Source organism: Schistocerca piceifrons, chromosome 5 (assembly GCF_021461385.2).
Source record: "Schistocerca piceifrons isolate TAMUIC-IGC-003096 chromosome 5, iqSchPice1.1, whole genome shotgun sequence".
In the NCBI taxonomy this organism is placed as follows: domain Eukaryota; kingdom Metazoa; phylum Arthropoda; class Insecta; order Orthoptera; family Acrididae; genus Schistocerca; species Schistocerca piceifrons.
Window position 1 is genome coordinate 223,585,759 of NC_060142.1, and position 22,847 is coordinate 223,608,605.

The window sequence follows — 22,847 nt, forward strand, 5'->3', positions numbered from 1 at the left end:
GACTTACAAGAGGGTCGCATAGGCAATTACAAAATTAGATGCGATAAAGCTGTAACTCTGCATGAGTTCAAATACGAACGTATCGTACACAACAATTATACAAAAACTTGCAACGAGTTTCTGCACAGCGATTGTTTCCTGCTTTGATCTTTCACTGCAGCATATCTCTTAGACGACCTGGATATACCGCTGCATTGCAAAAACCTTCGAAATGTAGGCATCATAGTTATTTTATCATTTTACAGCGACGTAGGCTGACACTCAAAAGGATTTTATTTGACACTGGCTGTAGAACCCTACGCAGTTATACGTATGTCTAGATCAGTAAACGTCAAAGGAAATTTGACCAAATACTATGAATGTATTATTTACTATGTATATTATGCATCGTTCGATGGATACACATCGCCGCATGGCCAGACGACTTCAGCATTGACCTTAATCGACCAAAGAGCGCTTCGACCAGCATTAATATTTAACGACTTGTGCTTGGAGTGTGATAAAGCGAAGACATTAAATAATGACTTACATGACTGGAATCAGGCTTGTGTCAACAACGTGCTGCGAGATTTTGCTCTCAAACGATCCCGAAAGACTCACCTGAAAAAAGAGAAAGCGTTATTGTTAAAATTTGCCATAAATCAGAGCTTGACAGGTCCTTTCATTCAGTACCTTGTAATTACACAGTGTCACATCGGAAAAGAGATCGTACAATCCCTTTTACGACTTAAGTTTCGACGCACGTTTTATACAATGACGAGACTAATTACTACAAATACTTACTTTACAGTTTTCAATATAATATAACTATCTTCAGATGTGGTAATTAATGTTTGTGGGTTTAGCATTACATGCAATGTTGTGCAGAAACCGGTAATGTAAATATTTGTAGTAATCAGTCGATCTTGAAATAATAAATTATTTATGAACATTTATAAGGCTGTATGCTTCCACCGGACAATATGCCAATTCATAAAAGAACTTTCATTATTTGCATGTATATTGTGAAACACCTCGATTATCAAGAAAGCGTTAATGTTACGTTTCATAGTCATATAAATATGGTATGACTGAAGACGACTTCTAGACGTTACATAATAAGCGCATGGAGTTATGGTGCAGAACCACTATATGTTCCACGACCCTAATGCACTCCTTTGTGTCTTTATTATTTATGCTAATGTTCGAGTGAATCGAGCTTGTACTGAGTTGCATATTGCGGAATCTCTATTTGAATAGTAACTTGTATAACTACCGGTTGGTAATTTAATGGTTATTCAGAACTATTTGATAATTCTTAGTTCTCATTCTACCATGGAGAATTCTGTACATTTGTGTTTAATTAACGTCTTGCTGTACATGTATCTTATTCCTTTGGTTTCTCATTTTATTATACGAAATATTTTCAATGTGGGCGTAAAATTGGCTACAAACTGTAAAAAATTTATTCTGTATGTTGTCTGTATTTGTGTAAATTACTGTTATAGTTGTACCTACCGTATGATACAAAGTGATCTACTCTGTATTTAAATTAGCGCGATGGCCCAGTTAATGACATTAATAACTTTTGTAAGATTTTGCTAAATCCAGCGGTGGATTTGTTAAAACAAAGTACTGCAAACTGCCTTGCTGTCGTGTGAATGTGATAGTGTAACAGTGCACGCTAATTTCGGAAAGTTTAACCAAGTTATGCTGGAATTTAAGGTCTTAATACGAGCCAGGACATATTTTGAAAGAGATGGAAGAAAGACGTGAGATGTATTTTGCTGAACGGAGTCCATTTAGAAATGTGAAAACGCTGTTAAAGGGGTTGTATCGTTAAGCAAATGGCGGATTACTTTCGTACTAAGGGAGACGGAGAGTGGTACTTTAGGTTATTGATCTGGACGGTGTGCGAGGAATAAAAAGAGTTAGTATATGAACCAGGTGAAAAGTGTGGACTGTGATATATCTGCATTGAAAGGTTTGACATTCAGAAATTTGTTTAAGACAATGGAAGAAGCACACGATTAATACTTACCATCATAGTAGCAGTGCTGTTCTGTTTCTGGCACAGACTGATGTTGATGACATGTAGCTGGGCAATATTCTCTGGAGTCACGACGCCGGCCGAGGTGGCCAAGTGGTTCTAGGCGCTACAGTCTGAAACCGCGCGACCGCTACGGTCGCAGGTTCGATTCCTGCCTCGGGCATGGATGTGTGTGATGTCCTTAGGTTAGTTAGGTTTAAGTAGTTCTAAGTTCTAGGGGACTGATGACCTTAGAAGTTAAGTCCCATAGTGCTCAGAGCCATTTGATTTTTTTGGAGTCACGACACACATTTTAAACAACAGGGTGCAGTGAGAACACAGAAATGTCGAATCTGAGGCACTGTTAAACCATGTGTTTTGCACTAAGAGCCATTGCAGTCGCCTTATGTGACTTGTGTGGTATGGATTCACAAGCACCGTTAAGTTCAATACATTCATCCATTCTTCTTTGAAGACTATGTTCCCAGAGGGCATGTCACGTTTTCCGTGACATCTGCAGCTATCAAGAGACCGTTGTACAGCATGTGATCCCTGCTTTCGAAGGGTGAAACTTTATGGAGAGCACCGTTCTCATGCATGATGGGTAACACGTCATGCCCAATGAAAGACCAGACTAATGCACAGTTCCATTAACATGTTATGTCCAGAGGTTTTCCTGATGCATGATCTAAATCAGGGTGACTTTTCGCTCTGTGAATATCTAAGTGAATACATTTAACAGTGACATTTTCGGTCTCTACCTTGAGAGAGGATGAGTCACTGTCTCACTATTCTCCATATTCAAGGGTACATTTAATGTTGATTTTTCACCTAGGACATCATGTTGGTGAGATGACAGAAAATTATCAGCATGAGCAGGCATTGATGGAAGGATGGACATCCTTTATGCATGCGGGGTCTTTATGGGGGCTCGCCATCGAATAATATTTTCTGGAGCTGAGAAGAAGCAGGGAGTTGGCCATTTAACAGTAAATCTTGTGGTGAACATTTGGGACTTGCAAGCCACAGACAGCTGTTAGCAAAAGGAACATCTCGAAGCACTTACAGGGGACAGAATGCTGTGCTCAAGAAGTTCTCCCACGGTGTGCAGTCATTGTGTTAGGTCGATAGGACGGAAAAATGTGTTACCTGGATCTATATGTTAGTTGCCTCTTGCAGCACCAGAGCACGGGGGCATGAGAGAAATCTTTGTCCCACAGCCAACGTGTTACCACAGTGTCATAAACGGCCTTTGTGAACAGGGATGGCAGCCATAAAAATTCACGAGTTCCCATGTTCACCGTGGACAGGAAGTTATTGAGGGATCAGTCAGGTGCCTAGAGCGATTTTTGAAGCCACAAGCCTTCAAAACCATTTCAGAATAAACACAACTTTTATGGCGCCTCTGAAACTATCTGTCTTGGGACACAAAAACACTTCTCTTCCTTCGTTTATCATGGGCCCTCGGTCAGGCGTGCAATAACATTCAGGCCATCCAAATAATGATCTCCATGTTAAATATGTTGTTCACTTTAGAGATTTATGGGAAATCATGATAATATGTGGTGTAAAGTGGCCATGGCAGAAAATAAGTTGGGAGCACAACGTCTCCACCACCCTGCGCAGGAATTTGCTAGCTAGGGATTCGCCGCCTCTCCTGAAAAGAGAAGAATATTGTTAACATTGATTAGGATTGGCCAATGAGTAGATCAGATGAGTTCGAGGGGAGACGCGGAACTGTGATCGGCACGAAATCTTTGTGGGGGAGGTGTGGTGTGCGTACTGTAAGACCTTCGGTACACACACCATCAGATTATTTGACTTGTCGCTCTAATGAAGTAGGCGAGTGTCAGCAATATGTCTCGTGGTCTCATCGTGGCGTGTTTATCTTCTGCCGTTAAGTCAGACGATACAAATGCCACTTGCACGCTTAGAGTAGCAGATTGACGGTGACCAACTTTAAACAGAACTTGATTAATTTTCACACACATTTATTAAAATAATAACAATCATACAATTAGTTAACTTGATTCTGAATACTATTTACAATTGACAATCTGAAGTTCCTTTGGTCTTGGTACGTTATTCTCACATATCTCTGATACTTGACGAAGTGTCTATTCATTTATCTTCATGGCTATGTACAGGAATATGGTAATCTTATTAGGCACAGACTGAAACTTGACTATAGACTGGTACAGACTAATGCAGACAAATGCAGACTGACTAATCGGAGGTCTGCACACTCGTTATAATACCTCGCGCGTTCATGTATCACTGCGCGAGTGTGATCCGCGATGAGAAAAGGTTCTACGTTAGCAGCAATCTCATTGGCTGCGTTACATATTAATACGCGGATCGGCGGAAGCAGAATTTGGTCCGTCTCTAAGACAGCGCCATCTCGTAGTGCGGAGACGGCCGAGCGCTGCGCCTGCGCTGTTGTGCTTAGCGGGGCGCGCTCTAGTGGGAAAGCTGTGTACGCGCTGACTACGCGGAACTATGTACACAACTGGAGGCTGCGATAGTGCTATTAGGAGGTTACCGTAGTTTAATACTACGTCTTCTGATTCAGATGGCTCTATGGAGTGGATCTTTGGATTCAGACTCCAGTCTGGAAACTGGTTTTGACTTTTGTTATGAATGGGGTGCGTTAGGAACATTTGTTCTGAGAGTGGCTCCGCACTAGCGTTCGTCCTGATTAGGGAGCCAGTGGTGAGGCTTTAGCTGTACTGACAGTCTAGACGTCAGTCATCTCGGACAACTCGCGGTGCTGAGGACAATCTAATTCGCAACAGGTCTGCTGTTTGACCTCCTTCTGCGCGCTGGCTTATAAGTGAGTCATACTGATCCATGGTACGGTCGGTGAATGGGAGTGTCACGCGCTGGAATCTGCCGTGATTTCAGAGCTCTGTTGGAGACTAACGGAACTGTGACTTCCCATACTTTGTGCCCGCGACAGGGAATTGAGGTGCCGCGCATAGCTGTTATGTAGATGCTCCAACGACGACCGACACCTGAGGCAACGCTGTTCATAGAGAAAAGGGCTACTGTATTGGTACTCCGGTTTGTTAGGGCAAACAAGATCATATTGTCGTTCCTTTTTCTCAGTTGCACCAAGTGGCTCTGAGCACTATGGGACCTAACTTCTAAGGTCATCAGTCCCCTAGAACTTAGAACTACTTAAACCTAACTAACCTAAGGACGTCTCACACATCCATGCCCGAGGCAGGATTCGAACCTGCGACCGTAGCGGTTGCGCGGTTCCAGACTGTAGCTCCTAGGACCACTCAGCCACCCCGGCTGGCTGAGTTGCACCAGTGTAGCATAACTTCTGTGTAGAATAAATCCAACCAAGGCCTGTTCAGTGTTATTTTATCCATATTTTTGAGCCAGAGTAAATACAATTGAAAGAAAAACAGCCCTCGGTCACTATTTTTAACAAATTTACCGGGTTTCGACGCTGCTAGGAGTGTCTTCTTCAGAATTTAAATAAAAAAAATGGTCCATATCCTATAATATTCTGTGACCACGTTATAGAATATAGACCACAAAAACGGTGTACTCCTGCATCATTACTCTGCGCAGGCCCTCCTGGCGTAGCTCCTGGCTTCGGCCACTCGAATCTCGTGACCGCCTCTTCCCGCGACGCTACCACCAATCCCCAAATTTCTGCCTCTTTGTGGGGCCAACGAACCCCGTAGGCAAGTAATGACCTTCTAAGGACATAACCCACAGATACCAACTCTTCCCCATACATATTGGCAAGAGGCATAGTCGATACACCCTCGAGCTAGTGGCGCTAGACAGAACAGTCTACTAACTTAATGGCTCCACGGCTCACCTAGACTATTACATACGGGAATATTTCTATATAACCTTCTTGCATTAACTGGGATGGATTAACACATGGTGTCGAAAACTGGAACTAACTTCTGTGCAGCGTAAATCGATTCCGTGTTAACACATTTGAATATCCACCAACATTCGCTAACACGTGATAATCACGGCCCACACTTGACCTCTCTGAGTAGCTGTGCCTTAATTACACCCACTTCGTATTTTTAGTTCCACGTGTTGAAAGGAGGAATTACAGACAGCTGTTTGATTGTACAGTATTTGTGCACATTCATGTTCAGTTCGGACTGGAAGGGTGAGGTGAGCTGTAGCGCATCTGCGGCGAGACAGGCTGCCACAAAGCTATTAGCGGAATCGACGCGGACCCGCAGCGCTGGAGCGCGGGCCTCCATAATTCGAGACAGCGGCTGGCGCGCCGGTGCCGGGTAGCGGCTGTCTGGTGCCGGCTGCGGCGTCTTGCCGCCGCCGCCGCGCCGTGCGTTATGTATGAGAGCACGTCGGGCCGCGTGTGACGCTTTAGTACCCGCGCGAGACGCGAATGGCTAAGCAGGGCTAGCGGGACAGATAAATGTCGCCGTATGCTTCCCGCCCTGCGTCCCGACTGCCGGGCTAATACTCAGCTACGTGCTCATCTTCAGCTATATCCGTGTCACGGGGGCAAACACACGGTGCGATACCAAAGACCATACACGGCCATTCAGACCGAAGGAGGTACACAGTGCGAAACCTCAGCTTGCTCTATTTCTTTCCGTCCACTCACGTTCCTATCTCTGAAACCAATCCTCTCTTTCCGTTTTTCCCACTGAAGTATTAACTGTCTTGTCTTCATTCCTTCAGTTTTCTTCTATAAATATCTTAGCCATTTCCTCCTCACTGTTAATTGTAATGTTACTTTAAATCCGTCTTGATTGCAAATTTTTTTTATTATTCATATGACCGGTTTCGGTTCATTCAGAACCATCTTCAGATCTGATATTTAAGTTACAGGAGTAACCCGTCCAATTCAGCAACTTTCACATGCTACGTCACATGCTACGTCACATATGTGACGTAGCATGTGAAAGTTGCTGAATTGGACGGGTTACTCCTGTAACTTAAATATCAGATCTGAAGATGGTTCTGAATGAACCGAAACCGGTCATATGAATAATAAAAAAACTTGCAATCAAGACGGATTTAAAGTAACATTATAAAATCACTGATTGCTGTTATCCCATAAGACATTATGTCTGTTTTTGCACTGTTAATTGTGTTCCCTGGCACTGTCTCATCATGGGCTTAATAATTACTAATAAACTTAATCCATTCCTTAGCGCCTGTAGCCGGCCGCGGTAGTCTAGCGGTTCTAGGCGCTCAGTTCGGAACTGCGCGACTGCTACGGTCGCAGGTTCGAATCCTGCCTCGGGCATTGATGTGTGTGATGTCCTTAGGTTAGTTAGGTTTAAGTAGTTATAAGTTCTAGGGGACTGATGACCACAGATGTTAAGTCCCATAGTGCTCAGAGCCATTTGAACCATTTAACGCCTGTAGCTTTTTGCACTTCTTCCTCCACCTCTCTGTACTGTTGTAAATAATTTCCTTGCGATTTTATTTTCGAATTTCATCGCTTTCTTCTCTATTTTTCCTTATACAATCTCCAGTTACACATACAGGGTGGTCCATTGATAGCGACCGGGCCAAATATCTCACGAAATAAGCATCAAACGAAAAAACTACAAAGCACGAAACTCGTCTAGCTTGAACGGGGAAACCAGATGGCGCAATGGCTGGTCTGCTAGATGGCGATGCCATAGCTCAAACGGATATCAACTGTTTTTTTTTTTTTAAAAATAGGAACCCCCATTTTTATTACATATTCGTGTAGTACATAAAGAACTACGAATGTTTTAGTTGGATCACTTTTTTCACTTTGTGATAGATGGTGCTGTAATAGTCGCAAACGTATAAGTCCGTGGTATCACGCAATATTCCGCCAGTGCGGACAGTATTTTCTTCGTGGTACTTTACCCTTGTTAAAATGGACTGTTTACCTATTGCGGACAAGGTCGACATAGTGTTGATGTATGCCTATTGTGATCAAAATTCCCAACGGGCGTGTGCTATGTATGCTGCTCGGTATCCTAGACGACAGCCGGCCGGAGTGGCCGTGCAGTTCTAGGCGCTACAGTCTGGAACCGAGCGACCGCTACAGTCGCAGGTTCGAATCCTGCCTCGGGCATGGATGTGTGTGGTGTCCTTAGGTTAGTTAGGTTTAATTAGTTCTAAGTTCTAGGCGACTGATGACCTCAGAAGTTAAGTCGCATAGTGCTCAGAGCCATTTTTGAACCTAGACGACATCATCCAAGTGTCCGGACCGTTTGCCGGATAGTTACGTTATTTAAGGAAACAGGTAGTGATCAGCCACATGCGAAACGTCAAACACGACCTGCAACAAATGATGCCCAAGTAGGTGTTTTAGCTGCTGTCGCGGATAGTCCGCACAGCAGTAGCAGACAAATTGCGCGAGAATCGGGAATCTCAAAAACGTCGGTGTTGAGAATGCTACATCAGCATCTATTTCACCCGTAACATATTTCTATGCACCGGGAATTGGAATGCGACGACTTTGAACGCGTCGTGTACAGTTCTGCCACTGGGCACAAGAGAAATTACGGGACGATGACAGATTTTTTGCACGCGTTCTATTTAGCGACGAAGCGTCATTCACCAACTGCGGTAACGGAAAATCCACGATGGCTGCGACAAGTGGAACATCAGTGACTTTGGCGTGTTAATGTATGGTGCGGCGTTGTGGGAGGAAGGATAATTGGCCCCCATTTTATCGATGGCAATCTAAATGGTGCAATGTATGCTGATTTCCTACGTAATGTTCTACCGGTGTTACTACAAGATGTTTCACTGAATGACAGAATGGCGATGTACTTCCAACATGATGGATGTCCGGCACATAGCTCGTGTGCGGTTGAAGCGGTATTGAATAGCATTTCATGACAGGTGTAGTTAATTTGTTTGACGCATATTCCGTTAGATATTTGGCCCGGTCGCGATCAATGGACCACCCTGTATACCAAACGCCTGAAAAACCTAATTTTGCAGTGTGGAACACTGCAAGATATGTAGGGAGAGAGTCGGTGAGGTTCTGGAAGGTACTGACGTGGAGTCATTCTGGATCTGATAGCGTCACCTGGGATCCATGGTGCTCCCACAGATTCCCGAGTGGGTTAATATAAGGTTAGGCTGGTGGCCAGGCGAGAATGATAAACTCTTCCTGGCATTCTTTGAACCATGTACATACACTGTGAGCTGTGTAACACGTTGCTTTGTCTTGCTGGTAGATGCCATCTATCCCATGAAGAAAGAAAAAACAACTGCATGTACGTGTGGGCACGGTCCCCAAGGGTAGATGCATAAATGTATTGATCCATTGTACCTTCCAGAATGCCTATATCACCCACGGGAAGCCACGAAAGCACTCGCTGACCATAACATTGCCTCCTCTGGACTGGACCCTTCCGACAATCTGGAAGCTATGCGTCCGATGGAGCATAAAAAGTGATTTATCTGGAAAGGCCACCTATCGCCACGTCACAGTCTTAGACTGTTCACTGGTGCGTAATATCACAGATCGATACCACTCTCTGTGGCGTCTCGTTGTTGGCAACAGAAATGTACATTCCTGACACATGCTGGTAGGAGTCATTCAGGCACCCAACGGATCCAACGGTGCGCGCCCTCTTACCACCCTTTCAGTGGCTCGAACTACGAGCACCCCCTGCCACCGCGGCATAGGACAGACAGCAGTTGCTACCTGGACAATCTCCGTCGCAGGTTTCGAAAGTTGACTGGTGCGTTAATAGCAGAAGCCTCACGCTGCATGACACTCTTTTGCTTCTTGTAATAGCTGGACATCACTGCTGTTTTTTCTTTTGTAAAATTACTTCAAAATGCTTGGAGAGAGCTATAATTTAAGTAAAATTTCTGAAAATTCCTGTTTAGTGTATTTACATGTTCGCTAATCCGTTCCTCTTCAGCTTCTCTATGACAACAACTGCTGCACCACCTCACCCTGCCATTGTGTACAAAGTAGTACGCAACCCAAAAAATTTAGATCGTCGAAGAAATTTATTTTCTTACTAAATATAGAAAATAATACAGTCGTAATGAAAGGACACTAAAATAAATAAATAATTAAATGCCATACCAATTTATAGAGCTGCGGAATTTATCACAATTTTGGTGGGTAATGATTCAGATTTAGCAGTATCAATGTTTGGGGAGGAAATAAAGTCCATTTGCACTTTTAGTAACTGTTCGGGTTGGTTCTTGCAGTGTCTCTTCCTCTCCAGATTTTCTAGCAGTGGTATTTTTTGCCCATTGTGCAAAGGTGCAGGATTTCTACATCTTCTGTCACTGCTTGAAACACTACAGGTCAAGAGACATTACAAGGACCATCCTGAACAGCTTCTGAGTAAGCAGACAGACTTCAGTTACTCTCCACTTCTTTATACTGCTGAAGCAGACTGATTCCTCATAAAAACCGTATTTAAAATGTACACAACTATAAATCAGTCTGCGAGTTATTTACTTACAATTATGAACGTAAATTTTTAGACAACATAATTGTATGGAGATAAACAGCGATTAATTTACTTATAATCAATTATTCAATATGACAGTCACAATCGCATTATTTATTTGCCGCCAACCGGTTTCAACTCGCGATGGGGTCATCTTCAGGGCAGTTTACACTGTAACGTTATAATATCAGTAAGTAATCATGTACGTAATCTACAAGCAATTAGTCAAAGTTACATAAATGAACTGATTTTTATACCCATTTGGTCGCCCACTGGAGTCGTCACCCTGCCTATGCACGGTTGGTAACTATGCATGGTTGGCTCTCTGCATGAGCTTAAATAACGGCCAACAACACGTGGGCAGCTCATGCAGAGAGCCAACCATGCATAGTTACCAACTGTGCATAGGCAGGGTGACAACTCCAGCGGACGACCAAATGGGTATAAAAATCTGTTTATTTATGTAACTTTGACTAATTGCTTGTAGATTACGTACATGCCCAGCAGATGACCCCATCGCGGGTTGAAACCGGTTGGCGGCAAAATAAGTAATGCGACTGTGGCCGGACGCGGGTCTGAACAGTCTTCCGCCCGAATGCGAGTCCAGTGTTCAGTTGGCCGATTGTGACGGAACTTGCCACAGCATAAAGACACAGCTCAATACCGAAAAATAGTCTCGCACTGTCAAGCTAAACGCATTGGATCTTAGTAATGAAAAGTAGTTAGCTCGATGAAGGAACTTCAGATCACCAAGTGATGACGATGACGAGGATTTTCGCTCATATCGAGTGCCACAGCTAAAGCCGTCCTCTCGCTGGACGTGGAAACGTACGCAGACGACGACATGATGACGTCACAGCGTGTAATTCCACGTTCTACTACAACGCAAAGGGTGAAATGAAGAATATGGCACGTCAGATTTTTACCACGTGGAAAGGAACGCATCCAATGAGGTGCGTCATCGGTTTTAGCTCACAAGCAGAACATTGGATCCTACATATTGTACTGAGATGAAATCCTGTAGGTGGGAGTTTTACTATAGAGTGAGGGGTATGAATATATCCTGTTTCGAAGCATCAGCACACTGAGGATCTCTCCAAAACGCGTCGTTTTAAGTAAGGTTTTTCATAATGAAATGGCCGGTAATGATATGTCGGTAGTTAAAGGCATCCGGAATTTGATGTTTTTAATGTAACAACTTATGTGTTATGAATGTATACCGTTCCAGTGCATTGATGCTCTCTCAAAAGCGCTTAATGATGCGTAAAAACTGTCGTAGTTCAATATTAAATAATGGCGTAAACGTTACTAAATTTATACACTGTGTCTGAGGCACTGGAGCCATGTTGAAACTGTAGTGTAGTTAATACCATCATGAACTTTAAAGCGAAAGGTAGCAGATTCGCGTCTAGCTCGTAAAAAATTTCTTTTCACCTTTGCCAATAGATTCTACGCCTTTATTATTAATTTAATAGAAGTATTATCTGCAATAGTCGAGATTATTTATTGTAAATAACATTTGCTGCAATTCTTGTTGCGTAGGCCAACGAATGGAATGTTACCCCAGTGGTCAGAAACCTTACCGCGACAACAGGTCTATGTCAAAAAGTGAACACAACAAGTTATTGATATTGTGAAACTTTGTGTAAGATACGTATATGTGGCTGTATCTCGGTGTTATGGACTGCCTCATGAATGTATCGCGCCGGTAAATATCTTTTTCACATGGCGAGAGGTGTCGAAAAAAGTCTCCTCTTGCATTCCAATAAAATTAAGAAACGAATCCCTATCTTGAAACGTATGTGAACTACGTTAGTTCAGAGTGATTGTAGTCAATACAACGTCGAGAAGATGTTAAGCATGCGCAAACCAGCATAGACACTTCAACTATACTCAGTTCAAAACAGAAAATGATATGGACATTCGTTTGAGTTAGCGAATAACTTCTACTAGTATATTTCTCAGATCGTTCGACAGCATTATGTAGTGTCCCTCTACTAGCAATTCGCTCTTCGAGGCACCTACGAGTCCTGAACATTCTTGTCGACTATCTACATTCTTGTTCGACAGTTCTAACAGAATTAACGCGTCCATTTTCGTAAAGCTTTTTTTGTGCGTGTGCGTGTGTGTGTGTGTGTGTGTGTGTGTGTGTGTGTGTGAGAGAGAGAGAGACAGAGAGAGAGAGAGAGAGAGAGAGAGAGAGAGAAAGAGCTGCAGTCGCAGATCATGGTAAGATGTAACAGGTTGTTTCGGAGCATGCAGCAACCACGAAAGATATCACGTGCGGCGTGCTCAGCTATGGGAAGAACGTCCCTTGTGAGGATGGTTGATTGCTGAACGCTTCCTACATCCGTTCAAATGGTTCAAATGGCTCTGAGCAATATGGGACTTAACTGCTGAGTTCATGAGTCCCCTAGAACTTAGAACTACTTAAACCTAACTAACCTAAGGACATCACACACATCCATGCCCGAGGCAGGATTCGAACCTGCGACCGTAGCCGTCACGCAGTTCCAGACTGTAGCGCCTAGAACCGCTAGGCCACCCCGGCCGGCCCTACATCCGCTCTCGTGGTTCGTCACAATCAACAACATTCTGGATGCTTCCACCAACGTTTTTGCCTGAAGTTGGACAGGTGCTCCATCAGATCTAGAAGTATTAAGAAAATCATACTACACCATTCAGGAGTGCCTCAGTAGCAGTTATTTACCCATCTAAATTAGTGATAGTGATCAGCTTTATTTCACTTTAGCATTAATTTTAATATGCGTTGCATATGTTTTGAAATTTTGGAGTAATGAAGATAATGTCGTGTATTTCTTTTAGTTTCTGTTGTTGTTTTCCCTCTGGTACTTTGTCTCCTTTTTCTTGCTCGCACAAACTTCCGTCAGACTACGAAGGAAATTAAATTCCTCCTCTCATCTCGGAGGCCGTGGTGATTCCGGCTCCTGATTTGAATACGGTACAGCTTATTGCAGAAGTTGGTAGGCCGTGTCAGCGCGGCGTCTTCCCACAGCGCTTGTTACGAGCTGCGCAAAGCCCGCCTGACGCAGCATATGCCGAGAGATGTGGTGCTGTAAGAATACGGAGATGGATGGGTGGCCAGAATCGTTCCATGTTAACAGTTTCCTGCTGGCCGGAGACGTTGGGAGGTCCTCTCCGGAACTCAACACTTGCGGGAAATACCAATCTCTCTCGCTCACTCCGTCTAGCGTGCTCCTTTCTCCTCGCTCCGCTATCTCTGCCGGTCCGTCCTCTGTTTCACTCCGTGTATATCTGCTTGATATGCATAGGCATCTGTCCCCACTTCAAATGAATTGGCACAAAAAGCCCGCGGAACTTTGATCATTAGGCGCGGCGTTTAAGTGTGTTCTGGGAGCCCGCTCTAACTCTCGGGGCCTCTTCCGCTGGCGCTGTGCGGTGCGGCCCTCCATTAAAGGGCTGGGCCGTAACAAATGGCCCGAAGGAAACTGGGTTTTGCGCGGAGATTAGAACGGCCCTGGTGCGTGGGTTGGGGGGGGGGGGGGGGGGTGCTGGGCGCCGCACAGCGTTTCATTTGCGCTAAGACGCCGTGAGGAGGCGGCCAGTGCGCTGCTGTGGTGTGGGGTGGCCCTTGCTGGTCACTGCTCACTACGCAGCAGCCGCGCGCATATTTCCCGTGAAATATCTCGCCACTGCCCAGCGGTGATTCACTGCCTCATAAATACGTGGCCACCAGCGGTCCCCGCCCCGCGCTGTTGCTGTAATATATGTACAGCGTTGCTTCCTTTTCCTTCCGATACATCTTGGCTTGGGGCTTGCGGCTCGCTTACTTTCCATTTCCCATTTTAATCAAAAAGTTTTTGGTTAGTACGATGTTTCAAATAACTAAAGGAAGGTTCATCTTTGACGTCGATAGCAAAACTACTATCTGTACAACACCTGAAGAATACTACTACCCATTTTTCCGGTGTGAGGTAGCGGTTGTTATACTGGGTGGTTATAACTAAAGTGCAGCTGCTCACGGAGATGCAGTGTGGTCTGTAGTTACCGTACGGCAGCGAAACTTAGTTAGTATACTAATGCGTTAATGTGGAACCGATGAACGCAGGAAAAACATTAGTTCCAATTTTTGCCGCCAGGTGTAGTACCGATGCTCAAATTCTTACGGAAATCGGCGAGACGCCGCGAGTAATGAGGCTAATGAGTAGGGGCACTATATCAGTAGTGTGTGGTATAGGTTGAGAATTTAGGTTTAACAGGAGGCGCGCTAGAGTAGTCCATACAGTTCAAAAAATGGTTCAAGCACTATGGGACTTAACTTCTGAGGTCATCAGTCCCCTACAACTTAGAACTACTTAAACTTAACCAACCTAAGGAAATCACACACATCCATGCACGAGGCAGGATTCGAACCTGCGACCGTAGCGGTCGCGCGTTTCCAGACAGTCCATACAGCTGCGGTGACCTCTGTGTCTGGATGGCTTAGTGCTCAGCGCATCTGCCTAGTAACCAGAAGACTCTGTTTCAAATCCAGTATAAACATTTCAACGTTCATCATTGATATTAATGAATGCCCTCTGGCAATCCCGATAGAAATCAACCAAGTTAAAATACGTGCACCATATTCAGTTTGTAAATCACTCCTTTCTTCTGAACTGGCAGTAATTACCAGTACTTTGTATACGACTACTGGCACTATTAATAATAATAATAATTGTGGGAACTACCAACAAATGTTGGCAGTTGTTGTATTTAAGCGTATATGTCATCTATGTGTCTCAAGTTTACTATCATAAATGCATGGTGCGAAGTAGAAAAGCACGTGTGTAGTGGTATCAGTGCGAAAGAACATACATTCGTCTTGTAAGCTGTAACTTCCACCACATTATCTCATACAATAATGATGGTATTTAAGAAAATCTAATTATTGGTAAGCTATGTCTTACAGTCTTACGAACTGGTAATAGTAATAATCATTTAAAAGCAATTTAGTTTGATGAACGAAACACAATCGAACCACTTTGTTTTCCTCCTTCAGAAAATTTTATCTTTCAGGTGGTAATTAACCACCGCTTTGGAACTACCACAGTAGTGGGACCAGTATAGGATAAAAAGTATTGGGCATGACAGAGACTGGAATACATCCAACAAATAACTGAGGATGTACGGTGGAAGTGCTACTCTAAGACGAGGAAGTTTGCACAAGAGAGAGATTCTTGGCGGCCCACATCGAACCAGTGGAAAACTGGAACTGAAACAAACATGCTGCGGTATGGCAAACTGAGTAATAATTTAAAACCCTGAGCAGCAATGTAATATGGTATGATCACCTAAATCCTGATTTCGTTGAAAAGGAATACCCCATCTACATCAATTAAAAAAAAGGAGCACATTAACTGCTGATTTTGATATGGGTAAGCATCATTTTAAAACTTGAAGGAAACTACAACAAGAAGCAGTTAGTGATGTTACCTGCACGTGCACGGCAGATAAACTGGTTTAGCTACGCACGACAGGCTATTAACAGTAATTGACATATTGCCCTTCAGAACTGAAGATTATTCGTACGTTGATGTATGTATAAAGATACTAAATAAACTGAGGGGAGGGACGGATGGCTGTGATTTAGATTATGTCCTCCTGGCTAGTAATTTGAAAAAATCAGATTTTCTCTTGAAAGACGAAAAATTTAAGAGTTAAATTGCAGGACTTACAAGTTCAAACTGGATGTTCTACAAATTTGTGATCTCAAAGGCAATGCAACAAGACTGTATAGTGGTACCGACTCTCTGGACTATATACAAAAACTTGTTCTTAAATACACTTTAAGGGGTGAATACAGAAAGTAGCATATACGTACCAATGCACTGGTATGCACAGCTGGATCGTATTATTCCGGTTGTAAACGCAATTCTGATGGAGAATAAATGAAACTTGAGAATCGGTATTGCGCCGCATAGCACTACAAGACACTGTTTCAGAATCGTGGACACAAAAACAGGCATAATGTAAATGAAACTTGTACTTTGGTTCTGGCATCTGAGGTCAATGAATGAATGAATGAACACAGATGGAAGAAACGACTATGGAAGTGAGTGGATTCTGTTCAGTGTCTTAGCACCTCTTAAGGTATTGTTTGGAGTCAATATGTCTGTTGCAACAGTGTTTATGGTACTGTAAGGTGGCACCTTAAATGAATGTTAATTTCGCACCTTACATGAGATTTTATACATAATAACAAGTAGATGGATATGTCACTTGAAATACTTTGGCGGTAGTCAACAGATTTGCCTATCAAAATGTACAGTATGTAATGCAAAGTGGTGACACTAGATTCGACGGTATTAAAACACCGAACCCAAATCATGCATGTCAATGAGCAAAAGGTGAAAGAAACTGCTAGAAGAAACGTTTTAGTTTTGAGACAGACGCGAGTTGCACCATCATGGCCCGCGAACAACGAAAGGCTTCTAACAGGAGTTGGTGACCCTCGGCGAGAGAGACAATGAACGCGCCGGGCCATACATCGACGGGAGCAGGTGGCGACTCAGAAATTCTTCAGAAAACTACGTTGGGGAATTTCCAGATGGATAGAAACAGGCCAGCGATGCAGTTTATCATGTGAAAGACCCGTGATGCTCTCGTGATGTACATGTGTAACTTTTAGGCGTCAGGATTGGGCACAAAATGTCCCATTGGCTGAAATAAACTTGGTAAGAGTAAAAGTGGTGATATTTCGACACAGTTTAAAGGTAGGCCCTTTGCAGGGTTAGTTTCCACAAGAGGAAAGGAACGCTCCCATTCATCTGAAAAAGCCATCACGTCAAGCACGAAAGGACACAGGTGGGGAACAGTCTGCTACGAAAGACACAACACCGAAAACTTGGGGTACTCTCCCATGAAACAGCGTCAAGTGTTGAACAGGGTGCATCACTCGCTGTGCGACACCAAAAGAGGAATTTTTGAGTGAACACTGCGTTCACTTTGGCTGACATTCAGCTAGAAGTTAGCTGAAGAGTCGTTGAGCTCCGATAGCGAAGAAACGAAACAGCCACGTAGTTTATCGTTTTTGCGAGAACTGAGAGGGTGTTGAAGTATGAAAGCTGCGCCATCTATGCACGTGTTTATCACCGTATTTGCCTGACTAGGGCCGGGCGCGGTGGTCTCACGGTTCTAGGCGCTCAGTCCGGAGCCGCGCGACTGCTACGGTCGCAGGTTCGAATCCTGCCTCGGGCATGGACGTGTGTGATGTCCTTAGGTTAGTTAGGTTTAAGTAGTTCTAAGTTCTAGGGGACTGATGACCACAGATGTTAAGTCCCATAGTGCTCAGAGCCATTTGAACCATTTGAACCGTGACTAGGGATGAGTTCATGTTTTCTCGCCTAAAGATTAACATAGGGCAGTTTGCTGATAAAATCCGCAAAGATTTTGATTAGCTTTTTATAGGGTTTTCAGAGGGCGAGAGCAGCCATACAACCAGCAGCACGTCGCAGCTAAAGGCAAATTCCGCTGGCAGAGGAGTAAAATTGTTAAATCACCAGCTTTTGTCCACTGTGAACATGAGCAGCCTTGAGGAATCTTTTGCTCATCTTGTCACAAAAACTAACCATCTTCTGTAGACTAGATCCTAAATAATACCGAACTTAAAACCGTATTCGGATGATTTGTCATAATATTGTTCGATTCATACAGTACTTCACTTTGTAGAGCACCTTTTATTTAAGTTTGTTATTTCTGCTGATCAGGATGTAATACGTTATCTTGACAACTGTCCGGAAATTGTCTTGTCACAATCTATGTAAACCCGTGTGCTGCTTTGACAACAATAGAGAAATTAAACAATTTTTTGTAAAGGTAAAAACCGATATGCTCTGTCATAGAATAAGGGTCCACTCGTAACCCCAGCAATTTATTCTATTGACGCTAACGCACTCACAGGGTGTTTTTGCTTATGTCTGACGAATGTGAAAAGGAGTGGAGTGTCAGAGTACTTTCAGATTTATTAAAAACGACGAACCTTGTTCGGCTTATTGCTTTGACTTGACTCAAAAACTGTTTGTACTCAGCTCCGAATGGTCATCATACACCAAAGTTAACAACTGAAAGTGAATTACCGTGGTCCGTAAATGTAATAAAGAAAAATAAAATTCTATTTTTCTTGTGAAATATATTTCTTTTCTGTTTCCTGCGTGAGATAGAACATGACGAAGACAGCCCTTATTGTAGCACAGTCGGTCGAATCAAATGGGTAGCGATAGTGACAAAGAACAGCTTTGTCTGTAATAATCCGTTTTCATTTACCGCCAGACACCGTGAGAAGTATTTATAGTGTTGTACATGTCGTGAAATATTTAATTCATAAAAGCGTTAGGCAAAATGTGCATCTTAGGAAAAACGAGTCTGAGGTTACTGTTGTAGTGGGGTAACAATAAATTCGTTACCTTTGATTCACCAAGACATAACCGTAATTTCAGGTACCTATCATGGTGGACTTGGCATTATTAACGTCGCAGTAGCAAAACGTTGCCTTTCTTTCAGGAGAAGTTTAGGTCACCTAGTGCTCTTCGCGGAAACGTGCAACGGAATTGGTGCATGGAATTAGCGGCACCACTTGGTTTTTCCGTGCTGCAGACTGTCGGACAGCGGCATGCAAGCATTGTTTAACTTAGCAGAAGTCACGCTGCAGGCGCCGCTGCAGTATTGCTAGCGCTGTGGCGCGGAGTTACAGAGCTAGGTTCACGACATTTAAAGTGGCGTCAGTGACTAGTCGGTTACAACGCAATGTACCCGGATCTTCGGCGCTACTGTTTTTTACTCTTTTTAGAGAGAAATAATTGAAAGACGACTCCAGTTTAGTAAAGCACATCTACTCCTCGGTGTGATCTTTAAGGGAAATAAAGGTTTTGTAGCAACGCACTTCGAAATTTTTCTTCCATTCTATAAGCGTATCACTAAACCGCATTAAAATACCAAGCTACTTCTTTAATAACTTCCTCGCCATACTTGAGAAAACATGTATGATTAATAATTTCTGCAGAGCTCTCGCTGTTAGGCCAAGAGCCAGGCTCTAGATCAGTGCATTACGATTGCTGCGGAACCTTTGCATACTAGTCAAGGCGCTAACTGAAAATTCTGGTGCAGAGCACATAACAGCATCTGCCAGTGCAACAAGCAAAAGTGTAAATCGAGGTTATGAGTGCTTCACAGAGCATGGCTTCCGGAGACTGTCGAAGAAGACAGCATGGTAGAATGATAGTGCAAATGATCTCTTTTACTCTACATAGAGTGTACGTGTTGTTGATTATATGAAAAGAATTGAAAAGGAAATCTTATTTCAGGAGCACCAACAGCTGCTGATGAAATAAATCTTTATTATTTCGATCAACAGATCATCATTAGGTGCCACACAGTTTTTATATCAGCCTCAATGGTAACGTTCTTACTGTCGCAACATAACCTGAAAAAAAAAAGAAGCTTTCTCCTCTGAAACTGGCGTCAAGAGTAAAATGTATTATGTAATTTTTGATGTTCCCTCAGTGGATGGAATATTGTATCATCTTTCGGCCGTGAATCTGATACAGCAGTTCTTTATCTTCCTATATTTTGGCTGTTAACCGTACAGTGTTTCAGTCAGTAAACAGTCAGCAGGGACTCTCACAATCCAGTCACATACTCATATGAAGATGGCCGCAAGTTAACAGGCAAAACACCGGAAAATTACGTACGGAGGTCCAGGATACACGCCCGAAAGAGAATAAGATGTGTTATTTTTGGTCCTACAGTCAGAAATTGGCTAAGCTGTTTAATTGAAATAACGCTATTAATAACTACTAATGTAATTTTCGGCGAATCCAACGCAAAGAACTGGCCATTTGTAATCGGGAATATCGTGTTATGCAGCTTCTAGAAATAAATTATTACTGCGATTGTGAACGTAGGCTACATAAAGTAATAGAAATTTCAATATCTGCAAAAATGACAAATTCCAGAATGCCTGTACAATAAATTGTGAACTTAATATACAAGTTAATGAACATCTGACACCGTTATGGAAGTGCATTGTTCAGCCTTAACACTAAATATAAAGGCAGGTTTAACTTTATAAACTGTTCTTGTTTAAACGACCCTTGTTCAATTAGGCATTCAAACTTATTTAGATAATCACATTCGCCTCCTGAAACGCCGTCCGAAATGAGGAGACGATGTGCGCTACCTGTTAGCACTCCTGCCGAGACTGTAAACTAACAGAAACCAAAATCAAGAGTAACGAGAGGGGATAACGTCCCAGTGACAAAGACGTTATGGCGAGGAGGCAAGGTGAACTCCTGCGGCACGAAGGAATACATCGGCAGTGTTGAGAGAAAGTACGCCAGTGCCTAGCCATCATACTACTTTGCAGTGTATTTCTGTTCGCAGAACCAGCTACCTTGCTGACAAACTGGAGAGTGATGATATCAAGTGGAAAGACAGAACATTCGCTCGATTTAAATCGCACTGTATGGAGCAAATATTAGTACTAAACTCCCGGTTAGTCTCGTGAAGAAAGTCGCAAACAGACACAGATCGTCGTTTGATGCATGTGACAGGTGTAATTTTCAATGACCAGTTGGCACGTAGGGGTTAATGGCAATACTCATTGAAACTTAATGACAGATTTAAACCTTGGTGTCACAGTGCGACTCCAATCTAATACATTTGCCTTTTGAGGGCAAGTGACATATTGCCTGAGCTACGCAAGCACGTTTCGCGACCCACCTTCATAACTTTAACTACCGTCAGTGCCTTTTTTCCTATACTCCGAATTTCGCAGAAGCTCTTTTGCATACATCGAGACACTACCGCTCCTCAAAGAAAGTATACTGTGGAGAGGCTCCTTACACCCAAACGTCCATGTATCATACAGTTAGATCATTACTAAACGCTGTATATCGACAGGGTACGAACGAGATCTCCGATATAGTTTGTGCTATGTGCTGTTGCCCAGGATAACGTGCGTAAACGGTAATTAATAAGTAACACCTCAGGTAGGGAGCACAGGAGAATCACTGTGGCCGGCCGGAGAGGCCGAGCGGTTCTAAGCGCTTCAGTCTGGAACCGCGCGACCGCTACGATCGCAGGATCGAATCCTGCCTCGGGCATGGCTATATGTGATGTCCTTAGGTTAGTTAGGTTTAAGTAGTTCTAAGTTCTAGGGGACTGATGACCTCAGAAGTTACGTCCCATAGTGCTCAGAACCATTTGAACCATTTTTGAATAACTGTGAGCGTCTGTCGTGTACAGCTCCCGTGGGGAAGTAGTTGGAACGTTAGTTGGACGTGCCAAAGGTCCCTGTTTTATGTACTGTAAAACGTGTGAATTTTGTTCCCAATAAGTTAAAGGACTGTTCGGAGTTTATACCTATGTTCTATTGGAAGTACGTTTCAGCTTCGTTTATTTGAAAGCAGTAGAACCTACAGAGTACATTTTTAGTTTCACAGAATAAACGTAACCAATCGGAACAGAAGAATAAAGAAACAATTGCAGCACACTTGTGGAGGTATTACCGGTAATAATAACAATAATAATAATTATTATTATTGTTTTATTTAATAAAAACAGTCTCAACTGCATAAAGATGTTTATTTATTTACTGGTGACCAGTTTCGACCACTGTTCAGTTCGGCCGCTTACTCCATGGGAGTCTGCTGAAGCTGGCGAGGAGCAGGAGCCGCTCTAGGAGGCTTATAACTACTGCTGTTATTATTATTACTATAATTATTCTTGCTATTGCTATTGTTATTAGTATTAACACATCCATACAGGTGAAGCAGCTGTTTCTTTGTTCTTTTGTTCCGAATGTTTATTCTGATGGGACTGCAGACATACTACTTTCAAATAAATGAAGTGAAAGCAAACTGAAAATACAACGTTGTCATAAATTGCTAACCGTCCTTTTACATGTCAGGAACATGGTGTCCCTTATAACACTTTCGCGCATACTAGAGGCCAAAAGCTGGCTCGAACGCGGAACCATTGGTACGACAAACTAACTCTCTACCGACTACCGCACGGGAGCTCTGCACGACAGACGTTCACAGTTATGCTTTTCTGTGCTCTACAGGTTAGATTTTACTTATTACTTTTTGTTTACGCACGTTCTCTTGGACGACAGAACATAGAACAGACTATGGAATTTTTGGTTGATACTCTGTCCGTTACAAAGTATGGTACCGATCTGGCTGCCTGACCTTTGGTTGTTTGGATGTTAGACGAAGACTAGAGTACTGATTGTTTCCAAAGTGAATATTCACTCTACAATGGAGTGTGTGCCGTTGTGAAACTTCCTGTAAGATTGAAACTGGCAAAGGCAAAAAGCTCAGGTTCGAGTCCCCGATCTGACACACAATTTCAGTCTGCACGTAAGTTTCAAATCAACGCACGCGCCG